The sequence below is a fragment of the Dermacentor albipictus genome, chromosome 2 (assembly GCF_038994185.2).
Source record: "Dermacentor albipictus isolate Rhodes 1998 colony chromosome 2, USDA_Dalb.pri_finalv2, whole genome shotgun sequence".
In the NCBI taxonomy this organism is placed as follows: domain Eukaryota; kingdom Metazoa; phylum Arthropoda; class Arachnida; order Ixodida; family Ixodidae; genus Dermacentor; species Dermacentor albipictus.
The window spans coordinates 101,760,340-101,769,612 of record NC_091822.1 but is presented as its reverse complement, the minus strand read 5'-3'; the positions used below and the strand labels follow the sequence as shown (position 1 = coordinate 101,769,612).

The window sequence follows — 9,273 nt, the reverse complement described above, 5'->3', positions numbered from 1 at the left end:
ATCAAATTGTACTTCTAAAGCGGACAAAATTGGAATGTTCCTCATGGGTCTCAAAAAATTTAGTAATATGGACATACAGCTTTTCCTGAACCCTTGTACACAACGTAGCAATTAACGTAAGATATAAATTCACATATCGAATTTGTCCGTTTTCGATGATATAATGGTTGCCGTTTACAGAACCGCGATATCTGTTCTTGACGCAGAGATACTAATTTGTAAACTTCGTGCATGTATTTTTTTTCAACCTTTCGTATTGTTCTAAATTTTAAATCGAAATCGCCCTTCCAACAGTCACAAGAATTTAACTTTCTCTCTCAAGTGCAACAAATTTCATTAATATAGCTCCAGGGACTATCTCGGAAAAAACGTTTTTGCGTTTTACGTGTATTTTAATAGGCCGCGTTGGAGTTGGGCCCGAGGTAAAGCTTCGTCTTAATGGCGAAGCTTAAAGGGGTTGGGACACCAAATTTTGAGGCTATAAAAAGCATGTTGTAGGCTGCTTCCGTATGCAAAGACACCCAGAACGAGGTATCGGACGCTGCAAACGTTTCAAAATAATTTTAATTCAGCTCCAAAAAGTCATTAAAAACTCCTTCTCGTAGTCGAGACCCATCGCTAGCGCGGCAGCTACTACGTCACAGAGGAGGAACGAAAATATTGACGTCATAGCACACCAGCACAAAAACGTGACGTATGATGAGTAGCGATGAAATGCCGATTACGGAGCCTGCTGAGCCGAGCGACCGAGCATAGCCTCCACTATGACCGAGCTACAGGCATATAGAAATCCTTAATCCAAAGAAGGGGTAAGGCGTGCAGACACGGACACAGGAGGAGAGAAGTGGACAACACGAACGCCGCACGGCGGCCCGCGAATGGCAAACCTGCGTGCGGCGAGTTGCCGTGCCGACGGGCCTTTGCACGTTTGAGTGTTAAACAGTAGCCGGCCGACTCCGAAAGGGACCAGGATATGCGGCGTTCGTGTTGTCCGCTTCTCTCCTCGCATAGTCACATAGTTCGGCAGCTCGGAGCGGTCTCTCCTTCGCTTGGCCTTTCTCAATGTGAAGGCCCGTCCACGTTACCGGCACGGAAACTCGCCGCACGCCGCTTGCCGTTCGCGGGCCCCCGTGCGACGGCGGTTTTGCTCGCGAACGGCGAGATTTCCTAGCCGTAGAGAGCACGGGCCCGGGACCCATTTGTGCGGCAGCCGTATGGCGGAGCGGCCAATCAGCGTCCGAGGAGTGGTCACTCTGTGCACCGACGGCAGCTTCACCGCCTCTGATCGTTCGGCGCCGCCGATATCGTGGCTAGGCCTTTTCCGGTTCACTTCGAAGCTAAAGCTTACGGCGCTTCGGAATGAATCACCGACTCTCACAAGCCGCAATATTTTCTTACCGTTGTTGTCGCTCTTCGCAATAATTATAATAATCGCGACATACACTTCGAATCGCCAGTTGACCTCTGCTGGCAGAGCACGCGTATGCGCGAGCAGACGACGCAGCATATTTTTACGTCACTATTTTTTGTGGCCCACGTGACCAAGCCATGTTGCGTTTCCTCCTCTGTGACGTCATAGCATCCCCCGGAGCCCAAAAACCGAAACCGAAATCGCTTGGTATAATAATGCTATTATTAAATTATTTATCGGATATATATGAATCCCGCTGTGTGTATCGTGCTCCCTGAAGCATGACGCAACGTTTGAATCAACAAACGCATGAACGAAAATTTTGATGTCTCCACCCCTTTAAGCGTCCTCCCAATTTCTGCGGCTTCGGCGGTGAAATACGATGGCGTTGTTCAGCAATGCAACCTAGTGTTCCTGTATATGCACCCGCAGGGGGCAGAGTTGTGCATAGGTCCGCCGTCGTGCTCCAGCTCTGCAGCGAAGCCACTCCTCGCGCGCGCAGGAGCGAAATGCCGCGCGGTGTTCCGCCTTTTTCTCTAGTGGTCGCGAGCTACAAGCGCCAATTGTTCGCAGGCGCATAGCAAAGGGCACTTCTTAATACAGGCTACGCTCTAACGAGTCATTCGTGCAGCCGGAGGGGGTGGGCTTCCAACCAACCGAAACTTTGTATGTACCTATGTAAACACGCATATACAAACACACGCACGAACGTACAAATAGGGGGTAGGACCGCCTTCGATTCCCCAAAATAAAATACTCCCGTGGCTCGAACAGCTCCAAAGTTCGCTCGCAAACGCGCAGTACGTCGCCACAAAAAGCGGTGCAATGATTTTCAGCATGCATATGAAGTTGTCTTATCATGGTCAGAAGGCAAGAAATGTTTTAAAGAGCGTTTAAAGAAAACGTCACACACGTAAGGTGGACACTTAGCGCATTTTGGCTGCCGAAACCAGCCTATTAATGACCGTCGCCAAGAGAGCTATCGTGCCTGCAGTTATGTCAGTGACCGTTAACAGAGCGTCATTTATCACTAACCATCGTTCACAACAGCTGCACGTTTATGATACATGCGGTGCAGACACAGATTTAAGCGCATTTAAAATGTTCACATGCGCACATTTTAAGCAAAGCTTACTTTTACGATTAACTCATACCACAGACTAATCAGCTATTTAATAGCAGAAAATCTGCAAGTAGAAAAAGATTCAAGATGCAGGAGCTTCTAGATCAAATTTATTTCATACAAGGGAATGCATGAACGGCTGCTGGCAGCAGGCCAAGTGTGCTGCTTCTTGGAACCTTGGGGGCAGAATTCAAAGAAACTGGAAAGGCAACAAGCTATTAAGAGTAACAACAGGATATTTTTATTGCACTAATCACATCAAGATGGCAAACTTGCAGAGTAATTATTCACACAGTGCAGACTGTAATATGACAACATATTTTTCTTGATCTCTCACCACTCAGAGAAGAGCCAGTAGTTGAAGCCACTGTATCAAGTCAATGAAATCACTGAAGCAGGCTTTGGCCAAAAAGCCAAGTTACAAAGCTTTGTGACCTATCGCATCAGAGGCAAGGAAATTTTACGTCATTCAACAGTGCATCCGCTCCACTCCCGCCCACAGGAAACAGCATTCACCAAAGCACAACGTAGATTTCCAGTATGTTTAATTGGACGACAAGTTTTGTTCCACTGCCACCGCGTAGAGCGCTTTACCGCCTTCCGTGCGGTTTGTGCAGTATGGTGCGCTGCACCCCGTCATACTGGAATACAAGTGCCAGAACGATGTGTTTCGTATCACTTCACCAAAGTCCTTGACTTCACATCGTCGAATACTGTACCTGAAATCCGCAGCTGCTCCTCTGAACGCACGATCGACGGTCTTCTGATTGCAATGGCGATGGCACTGACGGAAACGACGAGTTCGTACGAGTCGGCGATGCGCCCGTAAAGTTGGCTTCGCAGCGGCGCGGATCATTTGACGTCATTTTTCGCGCTCGGCCAATAGCGGTGCGAGCGGCGCCGGAAAAGTTATGCGCAACTCTGCTCCCTGCGGGCATAGAGTTTCCTACAAAATACTAGAGGGAACTCTGGCGCTAGTGTCTACGTGAGCTACAATGGGAGCGCTTGTCCTAGCATGGGAATTATGGGAAGTACATGGATTTGCCTAATCGCAACTCCAGCAATTCATGCGACACCTAGCGGCAGTAGGGAGAAACGAAATACGGAGGTCCAGTCGCCGTGTGTGCCGTAGAGGCTGCTGTCGCGGACGGAAGAATGAAGCTGCTAGCAAAGAAAAAGCGAACGGCCAAGCAGTTCTGCTGTGTTCCTCGGTGCGTGCCAGCGAGATGGAAGGACAGCGATATTTCCGTTCACGCACTTCCCTCCGAGTGGAAAGGCTGAAGCCGCAGAACCAGGTGGATCGCTAACCTCCGCATCGGCAAGGCTGTGACGCTTACAGTGACTGTTTGTTCACGGCATTTTGCACGGGATAATTTCTCCTTACCAGGTGAGACACTATTGTGAACTTGTGAACTCGACCCTAATGCATGACCATTGTGCGTGGCCATTATACATGTCGCTGTGTCACCTTATGTAAACACGTTTCGCATTGCGGGCACTGGCGATTGGGCTATGCATTATTTGCTGCATATGTTAGCCGCAACGTGAAATTCGAGCACAGGTTCGAGACCTGTCACAGCGGTTTCTCCGAGGAACGTCTCTTCTGCACTCGTTAACCACATTGGCTGTAATTAGAGCTCATGTTCGACGCTTCACAGCGGTTTCTGCGAGCAACGTCATCTCTGCGCTCGTTGGCTACACCCGGCTGTAACTCGGGAGGCTTTTGATGCCCAGCACGTCTCGCGCAACTTATACGGGCGTCGGAGATTCAAATGTTTACGAATGATGTAGTACTAGCAAGTTCGGGAAGTGTTGAGTGTAAACGTGCCACGTATGTGGCATGCTAAAGCGGAATAAATATCATGTGTGGTGCGGATGAACTTGCAGCACAGGCGCACTGCACGCGGGCACTTCCCAGCGCGACTGATTACGAATTTGCCACTTGCACTTGAGAATCTCCGACGTGCTCAAGAGTGGCCATATGACACTGGTATTTCGCACCGACGGCGAGCCTATCACGTTCATTGCAGAAGTTTGCCACTTACGCGACAGCCACATGTCAATTTTACACGCGTTTGCTAGTTTCGAGGAAAATTTACGGCGTCCGCCGTCTACTGACGTGTCGCATATGTATGTGCAGTATTAGTACCTAAGCTAGCTTTATCTGTGTTATTAAATCATCCCCAAGTCAGTGGCAAAACTACTCCGGTCATGTGGTGGTGTTTGCACCTGTGTACTTTGCGTTATGAGCAGCTTTCAACTACGTTTTGCAGATGCTACATTCGGTGTACAACGTTGCATAGCCTTGCACACTCAAACCGTGCTTCATTTCCTTGCAAATGTTTTTTTATAAATATTGTGGCCTTGTTTCTGAGGTAAAAAGAAAAAAATTCTGGGTGCAGCCCATATTGAGGCACAGTAAAGCATAAACAATTCATTTATTTTTTCAGATGTAGCATGTCAAAGACAGCGGCTGAAAAAAAATGCAGTACCAACTGAAAACCTGCCAAGGACGTCATGTTATGATGAGAACAAGGATGCTCATATGAAAGAGCTTTCACTGACAAGACTTCGCCGACGTGTGTATCGGTCAGCCAGAGTAAGTTAATTTGACTACATGGTGCAGCACTTATATGCTTATGGTACATACACCATGTCTACAAGCATGCAATAGATGTCAACACCTTTTAATGCGTTACAGAATGAATCAAGCAAAGAAACTGTTGCCTCCCCATTAGAAGCAAAGGTGTTGCCCCATGCACCTGTCAGCACGACCACCATGGTAAATTGGCTGCCTGCAACTTGTGCACACATTGCTTCACCACTAATTCCTTGGGATTAAACTCTGACATTGCAGGACGATCTCCCATCCCCTGACCGCAACAGCATGGACCAAATAAGTGACAAAGGAAATATGGTAATTTCTTTTTGAAGTTCAGTGTTTGACGGAAGCCCGTCTGGTCGGGATGAAACATGGTTAAAAGGGTAAACAAAAACCCGGGGCACTTCGCCGACCAAATAAAGAAAAGAAAAGAAGACGTTTCGGCTCCCATACGGGAGCCTTCTTCACAGGTAAAATAAACAAAGGTGCTCGAGCAGCTCGCTTAAATAGTCTAGAACACGTGACGCAGGCAGCGTGCATACACTGACGGCAGATTGCCATCGCTCCTGTTCAGAGTGTGTGGCGTAGTCTGGATCATGAGGGACTCAAGATAAAGGCGTCGAGATAGCCCTTTTTCCCTGGCAGTTTCTTTTTGGATATGTATGTGTTGCGGTAGCTGTCTTTACCTAGACGGTGGCATGCTTTCTGGATTTACATCGTAAAAGCATTGTAGCACGTGGTGTGTGATGGGTGCACATTAATTGCAACTTGTGCACACATTGCTTAACCACTGGTTTCTTGAACTGAACTCTATCTGACATTGCAGGACGATTTCCCATCCCCTAACAGCATGGACCAAAGCCTTGCAAACACCATAAGGGACAAGGACATAGCAAATATGGCAATTTATTTTTTTCTATATATTTGTGATGTGGTAGCTGTCTTTACCTAGCCGGCAGCATGTTTTCTGGATTAACTTCGTGAAAGGATTGTGGTGTGTGATGGGTGCAAATTAACTGATGCAAAAAGCCTGGCTTTCCTACTTCCAACATTGAATTTAATACATTGACGTGCATTATTGGAATGACAAAAAGAAGCTGCATTTCACGTCAGATATGTCAGACATTACAACTCTTGCTTTTGTTTTGTGACAGGAATGTGCTTGCCAACCTGGCCTCCGGACATTAATGGCAGAGTACTCAAGAGAAGAAAAAGACGTGGCAAATTTCCTACTAGAAATGGCTTCACGGACAAGGCTTACAGAAAGCAAGGCTGCCCAAGTGACATCGGGTACTTTTCCACAGAAGTTTGTGAACACGATAAATAGTAGCAACGTAAATACATTCACAGGCCTGCCATCATTCGATGTTCTGAATGCTCGTGTGACGTGCTACACAAAAATTCATCCACTTTCAGGACGGCACCAGTTATGTGTAAAAACAATTGCATTGACATTGGTGAAATTGAAGCATATTTCCACTGCATTCTTGAGTCACCTTTTTAACTGTTCTCTAACTACATGTAGCAACATAATTGCAGAGACTGCTCAGTTGATGTGTGGAATTTTAAAAGTAACTGTGGCTGTGCCACCAAAAGATGAATTCCAGTGGCACGTTTGCATATTCGGCATTAGGTGATTCACCTGAAGTCGTGCCATGGCTGGCGATATTGCAAGTAGCCTGTACTGCATAGAGGCATTTGTGCGTGTGACCTTGGCTCCATCAAAGCGTGTCGGCCTTGAGAGTAAGTGCGGTCTTCTGTTTGGAAATCCAGCATTTTTTATGCCACTCAGCCACTTCATACTTTTCAGACAGGGTCGTTGCCATGTGATCTACATGCTGCACTTGTTTGCATTGGCCAAACCTGCAGACTTCAACTTCAACACACTTTTTGTAAATTAGCAATGAACATTCTTTTGCAACTTGTATTCTTCATTGAAGTGCTGATTTACACTACGCATTCTGATGCAAGTTTTCATCTTATGGTATTCCGAGATATTTGCAGTTCACTTCTGATCTGTGTGCATAGAGTTGTGGTTATTCTTCAATGGCTGTTTGTTGTCCCTTTGCTTACTTGTATTTTTTCACAAAATAAACCACATGCACTCAATATTTTGTTCACTGTACTTGCCTCATACGTTTTACTCAAGCCCATTTTTGTTGCACTTTTTAGCATATGAGGGTATATCTGGCCAAACAGAACATGAGAAGTAACATGGAACAGTGTCAAACCTGCATACGATGAGTATTTAAAAAGTTTGGCCACCAGAGTTGAGTACTCTGAAAGAATGGTTTGATTCAAATGACCCCAGCTGGTATATGTACCATAATTTATGCTTCTTCCCAGTTTGTTGAATACAGTGCAAATGGCTGTCCTGGGAAGCATAACTAAACCACTGGTAATACAACATGGGGAGACACTTGTGCAGACTTAACATCAGTGAATGATAATTATTGACCTCCAGAGAGCATATAGAGCTGTCCTTACTATCAACATATCAATAAATGGAAAGTAAGTGACATAAAAGTTTAACATGCACTTAAAGCACTTAACAAACACTTAAAGGGGCACTGAAACACTTACGACATCATAGTTACCTCACTACAAAAGGACACCGCCTGCTGCAAAAATTTTTCGAATCATTGAACTGTAAGCGGAATGAGCAGTTATTGCACTGATGCATTGCTTTCTCCTTTCGCCTCAGCTAGTGTGCTGGAAGCTACACGGTGCATGGCAAGGTAGCAAGGTCCTGGTCAAGTTTTTTTTTTTTTTTTACACATTGCTACTTGTGGTTCAGGCATGTGTGGCACACTCTAAACGCGAGATGGACGCCTGGAGCTACATCACTTACAGAGACCAATAAATACACACGGCTGTCTGATCGTCCTGCGAACAGAGCTTGTGGTGGTCGTGGTATCTATATTATGCGGCATGCCAGTTTCAGGGCCCCTTTAAGAAGGGCACTAACAAAGACAACAAAAGTTGGTTTCATGAGTTCTGCCTGAGTCGGCACTGATATCACGCAGTTGATCGAGCACAAATTGTGAAACAATAACGTATGAGCCATAGGAAACGAACAGTCATGTCGGCAAAAAAAGAAAAAAAGCAGGATATGTATTGTGATAGGCAACCCCAAGCGCCACAGCACAAGGTGAAGCTAAGTTGCAGTTCGGCACATAATAGGATCTCTTCTGCTTACAACGGTGCACGCACATGAACATTTCACTTTACTACGATCTTTGCAATATGAACAGCATTGAAACGCAATGTAGAGATGAAACATTAAAGGGACTGACAACTACACCAAATGTTCCAGGATAAGGTGCCAGGAGAAACAGCCGAGATGTGCTTGCACTTTTGCGACAATCCAGCAGTGCACGAACACTTTGCCTCCACGATCGATGGGTCCCGGAATGCGTCGGCGATTCTCACCACAATCTCGTGCGGGTCCGCTGTCACGCCGGAGGTTTGCACACACGCGCGACCACTTCTACTTAATTACTCTTTGTACCACTGGTACCGACTAAAATGAGGTGCTCGGCGTCCACTACCCGTTCTCCCCCCACAAAACAGCGCGAATTAACATCGCAGTGCAACAAACTTAAAGTTTTCACCAAGGAAAGCGTACGCGGGGACCTCCGTAAAGCCGCCATACTGCACAGTGTAGCCAGACCGGGTCAGGCTTCGCAGCGCCCCCTAATGTTGATTTGAGTTGCGAAAACTTCGTCTTTTTGGCTTCAAACGGCTTTGTGACTATGTAAACTCGTCATTTTCAACAGTTTATTGCGTAATAAATACTTAAATAAACATCATTAGAATTGCCCGACGGCAGGATTCGAACACAGGGACACTAGTACAGAAGCGTGATATAGAAACCATTAAGCCACGGGTGCATGTATCGACAAGCGAATGAAACGCACTTATGAACTTATCGCGGGCATGCCAGTGCTTTGAGACGCTTGGCGCGTTTCGATTTGGGCACATAGACAAGCTCAATCGTAGCAATTAATAGCAATTGTACGCGTTCCCGGCGTCTTCTGCACTTCGAAGAATATAGATTGTGCTGAAATATACGACAATAAGATTTAAGCGGGAGACACATGGTGCGATTTTGGGTGCGATCGGTCGTACGACCAT

The 9,273-nt window shown here is 46.3% G+C and overlaps 1 long non-coding RNA gene across 2 annotated transcripts; it reads left to right on the top strand.

Annotated features, from left to right (window-relative positions):
• The first annotated feature begins 3,600 nt into the window (after positions 1 to 3,600).
• Positions 3,601 to 6,960, top strand: LOC135911681 (uncharacterized). 2 transcript variants are annotated; one of them, XR_010567418.2, is made up of 4 exons: positions 3,601 to 3,921; positions 4,985 to 5,133; positions 5,236 to 5,451; positions 6,291 to 6,960. It is a non-coding gene; the product is annotated as an uncharacterized lncRNA (long non-coding RNA). The 2 variants fall into 2 exon arrangements; XR_010567417.2 differs by lacking the exon at positions 6,291 to 6,960 and having other exon boundaries at positions 5,236 to 5,552.
• Positions 6,961 to 9,273: the final 2,313 nt, after the last annotated feature.